The sequence below is a fragment of the Ixodes scapularis genome, unplaced genomic scaffold (genome assembly GCF_016920785.2).
Source record: "Ixodes scapularis isolate PalLabHiFi unplaced genomic scaffold, ASM1692078v2 PGA_scaffold4__175_contigs__length_147842914, whole genome shotgun sequence".
Taxonomy (NCBI): Eukaryota; Metazoa; Arthropoda; class Arachnida; order Ixodida; family Ixodidae; genus Ixodes; species Ixodes scapularis.
Window position 1 is genome coordinate 114,388,785 of NW_024609879.1, and position 15,827 is coordinate 114,404,611.

At 49.2% G+C, this 15,827-nt stretch overlaps 1 pseudogene; it reads left to right on the forward strand.

The window, feature by feature from the left end:
- The first annotated feature begins 3,511 nt into the window (after positions 1-3,511).
- LOC8032989 lies at positions 3,512-15,004 on the forward strand (annotated as a pseudogene).
- The last annotated feature ends 823 nt before the right edge of the window (positions 15,005-15,827 follow it).

The following is a 15,827-nucleotide window of genomic DNA, read 5'->3' on the forward strand; positions in this document are numbered from 1 at the left end:
TGTTGTGGGCGCCGCCATTTTGGGGATTGTGCAAAGCAGACGGGACTGCCGATCGTCATGATTCAAAAGTGCGACTTCCTCAGCATTAGATTCGGTGTTAGGAAGATGGAATGGGATAGTTTTTGCTCTGTCATGATCTGTTTAAACATTTGTGGAGGGCGGAATAGTGTTTCTTGTGATTTCCGATAAAGCTTCGGATAACTGGCCACCATGATTTTAAGCCACAATATGGGCAAGTGTCGTTACTCTGAAGCGTAGCTTATTTAGTGGCACTAGATAAAGCCTGCCGGACGGAGCTCGCGCAAGCCTGCAAGGAATCCTACTACAATCAACCATCCATCTCGCACGTGACGTGTCACGCGCACCAATTGCCAGAGAGATCTGGGGGTAACGTTGGGCACAACATCGTTTAAACTTTTTATGACTAGGCTACACACATATTGCAACGTGCCCCCTCCTAGTACTTATAACCAGAGCCTTTTATACTGGGAGAGTTCGGCGGTTCTTTGATCCAGCCGCCAGTCTGGCAGCACTGATCAAACAGTCTGGCAACTGTGCGCATCCGCCATGATGTGCCTTGCCGTCTAGCTTGATTGCACCTTTGCATTTAATTGCATTATAATTATAACCTTAAATTGCAAGCTTCACCCTTGTTGGTGTAAGGCTGGTGGCGGCTGATAAAACCCGTTTGCCCTACTGACTCGAGCCGGCAGTCGGCTCGCTAGAGTCCATGGAGCGAGAGACGACGATGAAAATGATCGTTCTGCGCTGCACTCTGCCAGACGTTAGATGAAAAAGAAATGGAGGGCTGCAGTGCCGTTGGGTGCTCGAACAACGCGAAAAAGGGGTTCAGGATGTACCGGTTCCCGCAAGGAAAAGAAAAGCGCGCAAGGCACAAGATCTGGGAAACCAAGAAGGGCTGACTGGAAGCCGAGTTCTCGATTGTGCGAGGTAAGTTTATGATTAACGTATGATTAACGTAACAAAATGCTTGATTTTTCGACTTTCTCCTTACGCCACCAAAAGCGCAAACGGCAAAACCTACACGCGTATACATCGCATGTCAATGGGGACCCACTCGCCGGGAGGCACATCATGGCGGAAGCGGCGCCCGCTGAGTCCGCTAGACCTAGCGGGCCGTAAGCCCCTCCCACCCGCCGAACTCTCCCAGTATAAAAGGCTCTGCTTATAACCTCCTTGACCGAAACTCCCAGGCTATGTTCCAAATCTTACCCGAGTAACCTGTCTCCTAAGTCAGCGGTCAATACCACGTGACATCGCGAGTAAACAATCCGCGACTCGATTTTGGAACGGCCGGGATAATCACCGGGATACAACGCGGATTGGCTTCGTCTTGGGCTACGGCAAAAAGAAAACATATTGTATTGTAAGAACGTTCATTGTGATGCCGCCTTCTGGCCCGAAGGCCTCAGAGTAGGCGGGGGGAAAGGGCGAAGGGAAGTGAAAATGACGATGGTTAGCAGCGATGGCGGAAAATAGCAGACGATCTCTTTTGATCATGGAGAAACCACATACAGCCGATAATGTTAACCGCTTCGAAGTTTTTCTTTGACAGTGACGACGCGATTTTTTCTGAGATGGCTCCGGCTCTTTTGCTCACCTTCTTTTTAGGCTGTATATTGAGATAAAAAATGCTTATTCCTTTCAGTATGACATCAACATTTTTGTTTTCATTAATCTGCGCGATCGCTGTAAGTCTAGTCCAGGTGCCATAAACAGCCTCAACTCATCGTAACTAGCACCGATTACGTTTTGCGGATATTGCTTCCACACGGTGTAACGGTAGAGCGGATGGGGCCTTCTCAACAGTGATATGTAACTTACGTTCGCTTTCACGCGAATCTGATTATAAAATCACAAAGAGCACTTCGAAACCACTATAGACAATTTCTTAGGGAGGGAGATGTGGTGGGGTTGTGGACTGATCGTATACATAAAATCTTCCATTCCTTCCCTGCTTTACAACCGTTATCCTCTCATTACACGCACTCTGGGGAGAAAAAAAAACAAACAAAAAAACAAAAGACTTCCACATTATCTACTGCATTCGAATATTTTCATCTTTTAACGTAAGAATACGGAGCTCCCTCTAACGCCCAGGACGAGGATGCGGGGAAGCTCCTGTTTACGCTCGCACTCTGATAATGACAAGTATACCTTCCTGAGGAGAGGTACACGGTCTGGATGTGGTGCAATCAATTCCTGAGTTGAAAACAGCAAAGTGCAATAACCACACATAAATGACTGGACCTCATTTTTTGTTATTTCGAACGTCTGCCGCCAAAGCCAACGGAGCAAACGAGCTTTGACGACTGTCGGCGCAGAAAACAGACGACGAACAAATCACATGACGTATTTACTCGATTTGATTCGGCGTTACCCCCCGATCGAGGAGGGTAGCGTGACTAATTACTCCGGAGTAAACAACCCCGTTCTGAAACGCGAGTTATGACGTCATCGAGTAAGCGTGAGTAAGTTTTGAAACTTTTACTCCGGAGTCGGATCGAGTAAATTTTGGAACACAGCCCCAGTCTCGAGGTGCCAAGATGGCGGCTCAATCCCTTTTTCTTTACTGTGGTCACCTTGAGCTTTCAGAAAGCATTTTTTTTTTTTTTTTTGTACTGCAGTTTCCCAACTGCGTTATTCCAGTAACGTTGGGTGCGTCTTACGGAACGCTCACGCACCCTGGCCGAGTGAAAACAGGCCTAATCGAATTGAATGGTTACCGTGTGCTTAGGTGTGCCATAGTGGAACGAGCCCGCACAGTACGCTGAGAATTTGTGTAAACATTTTGGTCAGTGTCTCGGAAATAATTAAGGTGCTTTCAATCGAAGTTTACAGCCCACTTCAAAATACACGTGGTTGAAATCTCAATACACGATGACCGACACATTCAGATATCTTCACCGCGTCGTTCGAGTGCAAGCTTGTTTGATGCCGCGTATACCGTGGGCCGGCGCTTTACCGTGGAACTACGATATGAAGCAGCTTTGCCTTCTTGTTGCGACCTACGATGGCACGCAACGATTCGACGCGACGACGTAATGAGCGCTCCCCTCACTGGCTAAAAAAGGCACGCCGTCTTAAACGGGTAACTCCGTTTTACTCTAAGTTCGACCGCAGCTTTACGCTACAAACCGATGGTTGCCAAGCAAGCACCATCAAAAGTGCATCATCATGGCGCTCGTTTTCTTTGCGCATTTGTTGTCACAAGCTAAACCAATCACACGCGGGGAAAAAGAAAACGCAGGATCAGGGAGCCTTCATAGTGCGTGATTGGTTGAATCGGTGATATCTAACGTACAAAGACGATGAACGCCATGACGATGCAGGTTCGGAGCTCTACTTGATTGGTTCCATCGGATCTGTAGCGTCGGCTGCAAACGGCATTTTAAAGGCGAAACTAAGAGTAGTAGTTTTCGAGACCACGCTATAAAACAGACGAGTTTCGACCGCACGGCCGCACAGCCAGGCCAGACGCCGAGGGAAGATGAAGGCCACCCTCCTCCTTGTCGTGGTCGCCATCATCGTCAGTGGGAAAGATCATTTCGGTGCTGGAACCTCCGGCAACCACGATGCCCACCGCAGCGACCACCGAACTCCCGTCGTTCCAGGTGGTATGGGACGGCGGCAGCATCGAGACTCGCGCGGTCAGCAAGTTAAATCTGGGGCCGCTGTGACCGGGCCTTCTCGTGCTGTCATGGTGCAGACAGTTCTCGTCGGCCAGATCATCAACTTTCCTGTCATCCAGACAGCTCCGCAGCCAGTCGTTGCTTCCACCGCCGACGTTGCGAAAAGAGTTTCGTACGCGCAGCAGCAAGTTATGGGCAACCTAACCTCCGATTTGAGCACACTCTTCAGCAGCGTTGTGAAGCCAGTAGCGGCCTTGCTTCGCGACGCTTCACTCTGGCTCCACCGAACTTCGCTGAGCAACGTCTCTACCCACCAGCACACGAAGGTTTGCAAGCACGCCGGTCACATCCACGGTCGCGGCAACGGCAGTCGCGCGGGCGTCCGCGGCAGCCACGGAGGCATCGGCACCCGTCACGGCGTTGGGCAAGCGTCCTCGGTCAGTGGTATCCCGGTGCTGATCATCAAGAACCAAGCTTCGTTTCCAGAGCCTTCCATCGCTGCTACCCTCCCAAATTCCTTCAGCCTGACGCCTATTGGTGGACAATTCTTCTTGCGCAACGCTGCTACGGTCTCGGACAGCCAGTTCTTCAGCTTTCCTGTACCTGGATCCTTTCTTCTTGGAGACTTTCTGACTGGCTGGCGCAGCTGGTGCAGTGGCCCCAATTCTGGGTGACTTTGTCCCTTTGACCGCATCCCGCTCTTCCGAGGTCCTGTCTACGGCCGCCGCTAATCATGATGGCAGACATCCGGTGGTCCCTTGAATTCTGATGGTCTCACTGCTGCGGCGACATCGTCACCTTTGCCGGCCGTTCCCGCCACTGCCCCGAGACCTGTCCATGGGTTCATGGAACGCTGCCGCTTGTGTCCTCGCATTGCATCGCGTTTTTACGTACCGCGTTCTGTACGCTTTTTGTACAGCTGTTTTGTACGCGTTCTTACATTCTGCGACTCTCCTTGCTCAACAATAAAAAAAAGGCACAGTTTTTACTCTATTTCCTTCTTGTTTCGTTACATTCCGTGTGGTTTCCTCCGCTTTTGTGGCTTCGCTGTAGCAAGATTTCAACCCGCTCTTGGCCCGTAAGTCTCACCGACTGCGTATGCAGTCTTTGACACTCGCTTGCCTTGATGTATACGGTTCGAGTGGGTCCCCCATACTGTTAGCGACTGTACTTTCCAGGCATGTTCCGCCGAAAAACGTGTTTATATAGCGATTTGGCTACTCCGTTCCCAAAGTAGAGGGAAAATGCTGTCTTTGTCGAAGATTGGGCATACAGCATGCTACGTGAACACATTCATAGGCGTTCCATCGATGTAGATGACATTAAATAATTATTCCGAATAACCTATAGACACGGGAACCAAAAAACGAATTCTCATCAGCATCGTCATGAAAATTTATACGATACGAATTTATACGACCGCACGTCGCCAGTATCGTATAAATCGTGCGGTCGACCGCACGATTGGCCGAACGCTGTCTATGACGTCAGAAAAGGATTTATCATCGACGGAAATAAGAGGAATGAAAGAACTTTAATTTTGACGGTGTTGGCAGTGTTCCTTTGAGAGCGCAATGATTTCAAGCTTACACCATGCTATTTACAACCACCATCGAACTTGTTGTTTGCAAGGTAAAGACGTCCCAAGGGGGAACCGTAGGAGGGCGCCACTAAAACATCTCGCCGCTAATTGCTAACAAGTCAGCCAAGACCTTGCACGCGCGCATTTTCCAGGTTATGGCCTCCTAAATCCGGCAGATAAGCAAGATATAGACAACGCGGGCAGCGCGCATGAAATAGGAATAGCCAATTTAATGTCTTTTTCTTTCTCCTCATTTGCAAAAAAAAAAAAAATGTACGAAACGGTGCAACGCATGTGGTTTCAGTTTTTCATCAACCGTGAACTTTGTTAGTATTTTCATAGCTAGTGAAAATCTGCGGTATAGGTCGAGATTTCTTCGAGTATGAGTCCTCTAGAGTCGTCACAACAACCTCTCGAAGAGTCCCAAAATGGCGGCCTGCAAGTAGTGTGTCCCTCTGATGGAACTATAAAGGATAGGCTTTTTTTGGAATTTGATTTACATTTCGTGGAGCTCGTCCGTTTGCTTGTGTAGGAAGTACGTGTTCCCTGTGTTCGCGTTGACGTTTTCTTAGTGTGCAGCTGCGTTTTGCGTACCTTTCATCTGATTGCTTTTTATGGGCACCTGGAGCATCTGTTTGCGAATGCCTCACTGTTTCCGACTAAACTTGAAGTAACCGGCGCGTGAACACTAAATCTAGCTGTATTCCACGAACTGGGAGAGCGCAAAAAAGTTCCCAATTTCGACAATTAAGTTAGACAATACACATATTAAAATAAACAAAAATGTTCGCCGTGATAGGTATTTATTTGTGTTCTCCGTGGCGCACGTGTCCAAAATAGAGAGCCTCAAGTAAGAGCTAGTTTGTTCGACCATAGGCTCCTCTAGAATCTCAAAACCTGGCATGCAGTTCGACGACGGAGCCATAGAGTGCCCGGTCGCAGATTTGGAGTGCGATGATCTCGTTGCACAGAGCACTCCTCGGGGAGCATGGACAAGCTTTTGCAGCGGCGAGGACCTGAATCGCGGTTTTCAAACCCGAGGAGAAAAGAAGCGGTAGCGCGAGGAACGCGAGGAGCACGAGCGTACATTTCATCGCTCGGGAGAAGTGTGTTTCGGCGTCTCGCCGCAGCGGGGCGCCCGTCACGTGGCTCTCCTCTTATCTGTTGTCTGCCGCTCTACCTTTTCAATTTCGGCACCCGCGTCTGGGGGATCGGTGGCCGAGTGGGCTAGCGCACGCCAGCTCGGAGTACGTGGAGCGAAAGCACGCGCTGCAGAACCCAGGGATTCTGGGCTCAATCTCCACCCCTGCCCGTTTCGATATCGATGAGCATCGTACCGGCGTGCGGTCGTGTATCACTACTGGGTGGTGCTCGTTAAAGACCCCAGGCTAGCAGTTGTACTACACTGGCTAAATTAATTGCTCATCTACAGCGGGTGACTCGTCGCAACTTTAAGTGGCTGACCAACTACACGCTGTCGTGGCGATCTGCCAGGCTTTGTCAGTATAGAGGGGGGTTCAACTCAAACCATAGAGAGCGTTTGCCATTTAATGGCGGCGTTAGAGATGGCGGATTACACCCTTTTTCGCATTAAGAAAATACTTATCCTATCGGAACAAAAATGGTGTCGAAAAAAAAGTGTTATTTTATTCCTCTCGTAAAATATTCAAGCATCTACAGGGCTGTTTATAATCGGAGTTACGTTGAAAAGCCACCCGTAGTCCCATAGACCCACAGCAAAGTTTGCAATTTAATGGCGCCCATAAACACGTACTTACCCCGGGTGAGCAGTTGAGCACACTCTTACTTGAGGTTCTCTAGTCAAAAAGAATGGGGCGAATCCGAGGCCTCTGATTGGCCTTTTTTCTGGCGTCACAGATGAATGCCCGCCGGGAACATGCCGCAGAGGCGGAGATCTCAAACAACGAGCGACTGTCGTCACCTGCTTGCGAAAGAGCGGGACGTTCAAACAGTTCAAACAGTTCAATGTTTTTGTGTTTTTAGGCGCCAAGTCATGTATACATTTTTTGTTTGTTTGTGTGTTTTTATTTGCGTTTTTAGAGCGCAGCTCTTAGGGGCCCGTTTCCAGCTTGAGCGGCGTCGGCGTCGCCGTCGCCGTCGCCGTCGCCGTCGGCGTAACCGCGCGGTGCATCATGGGAAATGTCCCATAATGTACCGCGCGAGCCCCCCACCGGGGTCACGTGACCTCGTGGGGGGCACGTGACCCCCCGAGGTCACGTGACCCCGGTGCATCATGGGAAATGTCCCATAATGCACCGCGCGAGCCCCCCACCGGGGTCACGTGACCTCGTGGGGGGCACGTGACCCCCCGAAGTCACGTGACCCCCGCCGATGTCGCGTGACCCCCAATGACGTCATCGTCACTGATGACGTCACCGGCATCCACATCGTCATCGTCATCATCACTGATGACGTCATCATCACTGATGACGTCACCGGCATCCACATCATCATCGTCATCATCACTGATGACGTCACCGGCATCCACATCGTCATCATCACTGATGACGTCACCGGCATCCGCATCGTCATCGTCATCATCACTGATGACGTCATCAGTGACGTCACTGATGTCGTCACCGGCATCCACATCGTCATCGTCATCGTCACTGATGACGTCACCGGCATCCGCATCGTCATCGTCATCATCACTGATGACGTCACCGGCATCCGCATTGTCATCGTCATCATCACTGATGACGATGCGATGACGTCATCGTCACTGACGACGTCATCAGTGATGTCACTGATGACGTCACCGGCATCCGCATCGTCATCATCGCTGATGACGTCATCAGTGACGTCACCGGCATCCGCATCGTCATCATCACTGATGATGTCATCGGTATCCGCATCGTTATCGTCACTGATGACGCACCAGTGGCGTCACTGATGACGTCATCGGCATCGTCACGTGACCCCCAAGGTCACGTGACCCACCCCCCCAGTACCCTTCCCTTCTCCTCCTCAAGAGCTGCGCTCAAATTCGGCGTTACAGGGAGTTGTAAACGGCTTTCACTTTTTTCTCGTGAGTATTTAGGCGAAACAGTAAAAATGTATATAATAATTACGTTCAGTTTCTCCGTGAACATAATATTTCTTGAAATACGGCGTCTATGCAACCCTGTACCGTCAAATTAGTAAAACGTGTTAATTCATAATTAAAACAAGTAACGCAAAAGTGAAATACGTTACTTTTTATCGGTGACGGTAACGCGTTCCTTATGTTTTGAGGTAACGTAGGTCGGTAGCGCGTTACTTTTATTTGTAAGTAACGAGTAGCGTATTTCGTTACTTTTTTTCGTTAACGCTTACAACACTGGTCCCAACACGCTGCCCGGTCAACACAAGATGAAGCCGAAGTCTTTTCTTCTCACCGCCAAACTTTATTTCTTGTATTTATATATTCAGGGAGGGCCCTGATTCGGTGTTTTTAGGTTTTCCGCCGTTTTGATGAATCCAGCCAGTACTTACTGAAAACACGAAACTCTAGTTAACAGGGAGTTTTAGTAGATCGTTTTCAAGAGCCCGCTACCGCTACGAGCGCGCGCTTCAGAGCAAGCATCGAAGTGGCAGCGCGAGCCCCCGCTACGAGTAGCGTGGCCTGAAAACACGATCTACTGAAACTCTCTATTAGCGACCTTTAGCAAACCGTTGCCGCGTTCGGCGTGCCGCACTACCGGAGCCTTTGAAGCATGCTTTTAAGTGCGCGCCCGGATGGTACCGTGACCACGGGGCGCGCGCTTAAAAGCAAGCTTCAAAGGCTCTGGTAGTGCGGTACGCCGAACCCGGCAACGGTTTGCTGAAGGTCGCTAAGATTAGTAGGGTTTTGTACTTCCGGAATTCCTTTTTCTTCAAGTCCGGGTTTTCTTTCCCACACAGATTGCTTTTCGGTGTCAATTTTTGGTATCGGAACGGGGCTTATGATGAAAAAAACAAGACATGGATGAAAAAAAACCCATCCTTGCCGACGGTTCAGTGCAGATTGTGCATCGGGTAAAAAAAAAAAAAAAAATCTTTCTGTGAAACTTTTTTTTTTTCTTGTTCAAGCCCAGCTTAAATTCGGTTTTTTTTTTCGGTTTTTACCGGTTTTGAAAAAACCAGCACGGGGGTTGATTTTCGGGGTTTATCGGTATTTACCGAAGGCACAGAACCCTAAGTATAAGTTATGACCACTGCGATAAATATCGAAAAGAAAGAAAGCCTAACAAACGGTTTAAAAACAAATACACGTAAATACACCTCATCTTGCGCGCACAGGACACCTGTGCAAGCTTTATAAATTATAATATCTGTATTCATAGCCTCCACAGCTTTAGGCTATCCACAAGGATTGATATAGAAAAGTAAAAATTTCTTTTTGATGAAGTGTGCAGCGACGTACGGATGTACGGCAGACACCAACCTGACAATTGGACACTCGAAAAAAAAAGTTAACCTACCGAATCCCAAGAATTATATATTTAATGTATTCAGACCGTGCATAAAGCTACAGTTGCTGAGGTAATCACGAACCATTCACAAATACATATAGTTTTGCGTGTCCGTCTAATTTTTTGTCTCTTTACCTTTATTGTTATTGGGCAATTGGTGTAGCGCAGATTCGTACTTTGATAGTGTCAACTGATAGTACTGCTTAATTATGTGTGATGTGTGTGTGTTTTTACCCTACTGGTGCGAAATGCATTGGAGCAGCGAGCCCGTTAAATCGTCGAGCGTGACTTTTTAGTGCGAAAGATTTAACTGTCTTATGGAGCGAAGCCGGAGTTGTCGGTAATCGCCTGTAGTAGAAAAACTGCACCTAAATTTTCATTGACTGCGAAGCGTCATGTGGTTCCATAGCAACGGCGTCATCGTTGCTAAGGGGCCAAACGAACTGCTGGCGGCGCAGCGGGAGATTGGGGGGAAAAGGGGGGGGGGGGGGGGGGGGAACCGGGTATTCGCTGGCTTGACGTTACGCCTAACGTTAGGCCTACCGTTACTCTTTGAGGTTTAACTTCGTCAACCGCCCTGGCCCCCCCGGCTTGACGTTAGGCCTAACGTTACGCTTTGAGTTCTAACGTCGTCATCCGTTACCCGCAGCCAACGTTACTAAAACACTCAGTTGGGAAACTCGCCGTCGAAACCTGGGCCGCTGGCGTCCACCGAGACCGAGCTAAATGCGACAACAGCGCCACTCTTTTTCGTTTGTCTGTACTATAGTCACCTCGAGCTTTTTGAAAGCCTGTTTTTGCGTAAAAACAAACGGAAAAGACTCTTTTTGTATGAAATTTATTGGAGTTTAGTACCAAATGATGGGCGCGTGAGGTTTTTATCATCTTTAGTTCGCAAGTTTTTGCGGAACAATTAATATTGTTTTTATACAACCATGCCTCAGCGGGCCTTTCAGGTAGCGCGTCCCGACCTAGGTGCATTTTAACTTCGGTAACTCAACGCGGCGCGTCCGCTGGGGAGATGGGGGTGGCACCCCTGTAACCTCTACCGCTGTAACCTCTACCGCTGTAACCTCTACCGCTGTAACCTCTACCGCTGTAACCTCTACCGCTGTAACCTCTACCGCTGTAACCTCTACCGCTGTAACCTCTACCGCTGTAACCTCTACCGCTGTAACCTCTACCGCTGTAACCTCTACCGCTGTATCTGTTCTTAAAGGGGTTATGACAAATTAAACGGATAGATTATTCTTGAAATGGAATGCTCATAGGCTACTTAGTATGTACACCAAGTTACGCAATTTTTAGAGCTCTGATAATTGCAATATTCAATTTACGAATTTTGATAATTTTCATCTGGCGACCAGGCAACACTGCTCAAGTTAGTCACACCATGGTGTCCATAAACCACGTGACCATGAACACACTCTCATTTTAGGCGCCCCCATGATCGCCCAAGTTCTTCTCGTCGCGGTACGAACAAAACCGCTCAAACAGCTCGGTAAACTGAAAGCTATTCTCGCTCTCGCCCCCCGGCCGGTTGACCTTCCACCCTGCATGCGCCTGCGAGACATTCCCGGACGACGGTGACCACGGCGAACTCGTCGTCGCTGGAGCTGGTCGGCAGCGGGTCGCAGTCAAAATGAACAGCTTCCAACATCTCTTGATAGCAATCACTCTCATCGCTGCTGCGATCAATGTCGAACACTTCGACAAGGCGATCGATGCCGTAGACGTAATCGTCACAGACCGGATGCTGGAAACGTGGAAGGGAAACGAGGAAGCTGAGGCTCGATACGCCAAGAGAGCCAAGTCTGTGAGTGCGTGCAAGTAGACACCACGCTGGAGGCTGGCTACGTCATCAGCCTCCAGGTCCGCCCGGATCTGCCCCTCCGAGGGGCCCGCATATAAATCGATTTATCCACGTAATTATCGCGCCTTTTCCAAAACAAATTTAGCAGGATTACAGGAACCTACAATGGGTCCTAGCAGTATGGTTATGTAATATTTTATTTTTGGCGTGTCATAACCCCTTTAAAGGGATACTGCAACGAAATTTCGGCGCTCATTTGTTGGTCTCTATGTGTTCAAAAGAGCAGTATCACATGGAATATACCAATATCTTGTTAAAAAAGTCTCGAAAAGGAATTTTAAAACGAATTTAACGATTAGCAAAGAGCACCTGGTGGATGTCGCTAACGCCTCGTTTGTAATGCTCGTCTAGGAACCTTGACAGCTAGTGACGGAGGTTGTCTCGTCTCCGGCCACGACGAGAGAAGGGGGGAAGGAGGAACTCCCCTCTTCCCGAGAACCCCTTTTCTGTGTCGCAGAAGTCGCTATTGTCCCCCTAGAAGATTATAGAAGATTGACCCGCCACTCAAAATTCGTACAAAAGCAGCCGCTTCGGTGGCTGGAACGACTAGGCCATCCTCTCGACGTCAGCCTCGCCGTAGCTTTGCTCGTCTTGAGACGACCTACGTCACGATTGCGTTGGATGTCACGTGCTCTAAGCTGGGCCTTCTCCGAGCGCTTGCCAGAGTGGTCGTTTATAACGAAAAATACAGCCACCAGGATCAAAATACAAACGTGCGATTGTCATTTACGGATATTGTGGATCATATTCAACCTATTTTTGAACACGACGGGAATATTTCAAATTTCGTTGAAGTATCCCTTTAAAGCCAAAATAGAAGTCACGTGCAGTTCCTCGAGTGGCCGCTGCGGGAGAAATGGTGGCGTTGTGTTCGTCATTAGCTCGGTGCTCGGAGACGGATTGGGGACATTTTTTCAAAGGTCTCTCTATGGGAGTTTCCCAACTGAGTGTTTTAGTAACGTTGCCCGCAGCTAAGGCGATGATGAAGATGAGAGGACACGTGATTTCAGCCCGCTCCACGCCGAGTTTCGCACACCCGGCGCCGTGCCGAGCTTCGCACTTCCGCCGCTGCCTCACACAGCGGCGCAACAGTCACCAGCGAATTCTGCTCCTCGCAGCGCCGAGAATGCTTCCGCATTCACAACTCAGGTGTCCTCGGAAATTTTTTCTCGGTCTTTAACATTACGTGTAATTGAATAAACTATTATTATTATTATTATTATTATTATTATTTTATTATTATTATTATTATGTTTCTTGAATAGACCCCTTTCAAACGGCTTCCCGATCCTTGCACAATGGCGCACTGAAACCGCAACATCACGATACACTTTATGCATTTGGTTAGATTAAAAGGCGAAAACAACCACAGAAAAAATAAAAGTAATGAGCGCAATCACGTTGCACTTTTGACGCTGTTTTATTGACTCATGGGCTTCCAGTGTTGGGCGCGCTCCGACATTCGCTATCTTAAGGAATGACTTGCACGTTCCACGATGTCAGTTTTTTCGCCATTGTGTAGTAGTTACGAGTCACGACAGTCATATAATCGGCATGTGACTTTTGGAAGGTTTCTATTGGCCGCTCTCTTTGCTACCGTAACTGTCGACTAATTTCGCATGCAAATCGATAATACAGTTTTACGGCGCTCTTCAGGTAAAACAATAAAATAAGAGCACGATTATACCCAAAGAAGCAATTATTATAAACGTCAGCGGCTACTAAATGAGTGACTCACTGAAAAAAAAAAAGCGCGGTTCGGTGTTAAGGTGCTTTCACCAGATTGACAACGAAGCAAAAAAGTTACGGCGGTGACTGATTGTCTGTCAAAAATCAAGAAAGTGGCATGACTGGCAGCCTCTAGGTAGCTTGCAGTCAAACCCGACGTCACGAAGCCATGTGCCCACCGTTCATTGGCCATACCCACATCCAATCAGGACCGATGATTGTCCAGGGACATGCTACAAAAGGAGGGATCTCCCGTGCCCCAGCAAGCATTCCCAGGACGGACAACAAGACGACAACACGATGCAGCCAGTTTTCGTGTTCATCCTCTCAGCAGTCTTCGCCGTCGGAGGGTGCCAGGACGGGCCGCGAACCTTCGGCACTTCCCTGGATGTCCAGACCAATGTCGCTGGTCATGACGCTCACCACCACCACCACCATGACCATCAGGCGCACGTCGTTCATGACATGACGAACGAGCACAGCCATGTTCACCAGCACGGCCACGAGCACAACCTGCCCAGTCACGAAGTGCCTTCACCAGCGGTGGTCGCTCCCGCCGAAACCGTCAAGGTCGAAACCGTACCAATCCTAATCGGGCAAATCGTGAACTTTCCTGTGGTGCAGACTGTTCCTCAGCCGACTGCCGTCGGCTCCACCGGTGACACTTCCGGCGTCGTCTCGTCTCTGGTCCATACGCAACAGCAGGTCGTGGGGAATATCACAGCCGGCTTCGGAAGCGTCGTCACCAGCGTCGTGAATCCTGTGGTGGCCCTTCTGCACAACGCTTCCGTATGGCTCAACCGGACAGCGCAGAACAACGTTCCCTTCCAGCATCACGGCCATGCTGCTGTGCACAACCACGTTGATACTGCTGTTCATGGCCACGACGGCTCCCACAACCACGTTGATACTACTGTTCATGGCCACGACGGCTCCCACAACCACGTTGATACTACTGTTCATGGCCACGACTGGACCCACAACCACGGTACCATTGGCGTCCACGGTCACGCTGCATCCCACGGCCACGTCAGCCACGAGGTCGAAACTGTCCACAACGGCCAAATATCTCCGGTCGGCAGCATCCCTATCTTCATCATCCACGGGAACCAAGAACTTCCTACTGCTACCGTCGGTTCCGTCGTCCCGGCCAACTTGTCTCCTGCTGACGGTCAGTTTGTCACTGCTGACCAGACTCCGGCCTTGGGAAGTCAGTTGTTTCCCTTCGGTGTTCCCGCCCCGGTTGCTGCTTTGGGAAGTTTCCTGGCTTCTGCTGCGGCCCCTATTATCGGTTCCGCTGCTCCAGCCACGACGCTCGGCGCTGAAGACGTTTCGTCGGTCGCCCCTCCCACAACTTCGGCAGGTGTGGCTCCTGGAAACGTCACCACTGTTCCTGTCGCCCCCTCCACAGACGCAGCTTCTGTTCCTCCCTCCTCTTTGGGAGGTGCTGGTGCCGCAGAACCCGCCACCATTGTTCCTGTCTCTACAGTCGCGGTTTCCGTTCCTCCAGCTACGACTGTCACGACTTCCCAGCCACCTTCCCTTTCGGCGACCGTTGCGACAAAGGCGGCTGCCTCTGTTCGTCGACCTGTCCTGGACTCTGTACCGAAGAATACCACGGTGTGATCTCCTAGAGACTTTATTCCACTCCCGCATGCAGTATGTGTACACTTTCTTAGCCGTGTTTTTTGCATGCTTTTATTATGGTGCATGACCGTGCTCTTCGCCTGAAATAAATCTGATTTTATACATTCGAGCTTCTTCTGGATTCTTTTTCCCTCCTACTTAGATGGCAATGCCGATAAATCGCCGGGTAGCGCATTCTTCGCGCTCCAGCCAGTAACTTTTCGACTTCGAATGTGTCCTCATTTTCCAGAATTATTTCGTTCTACCTATTTTATGCCGGACGACCGTCTTGTATACTTTCCTCGGCCTTTTAAACATGCCGGACAGCGGTAAGTCGGCATGTTTGAAAGGCGAACAATACTTACGATTACTGTCTCTGAAGCACGAGATCTGTGCCAACCTTCACACGAACGAATGTATTCCTAGTCAACTTCATTTATACTCTCGTTCAGCTTATTTTATCCTTCATTTGAAGAACTTCGATATAACTATTTAATTATTATTAATAATAATTAAATATAATTAATTAACTAATAATTATTTTGGCAGCGCCTGTTCTGACATTTTACACCAGAAAACAAAAATGTAGTCATGACTATGCGCTTCTTTAGGGCTTTGGCCTGATGCCCAAGGCAGAATTGAATCGTCCGCACTCCCAGTATGTCTTTCATATTGCAGGAGGCTGTACTCATAAGTTGAAATCCTTGCACCTGATTCCCATTTCCTCCAGAAATATCGCGAAGCAACGGTGCACTCTTCGAGCTTGAAGAAATAAGCAGACGAACGCGCAGAAAGACTGCAAACGCAGCGATGTTGCGCTTTCGACGCCGCATGCTTGATTGCCTCCTCGACTCGTAGCATATTGAAAGCGAAAAAGGATTGTCGATTTTTGGCAGACGACCAGAAAGTTC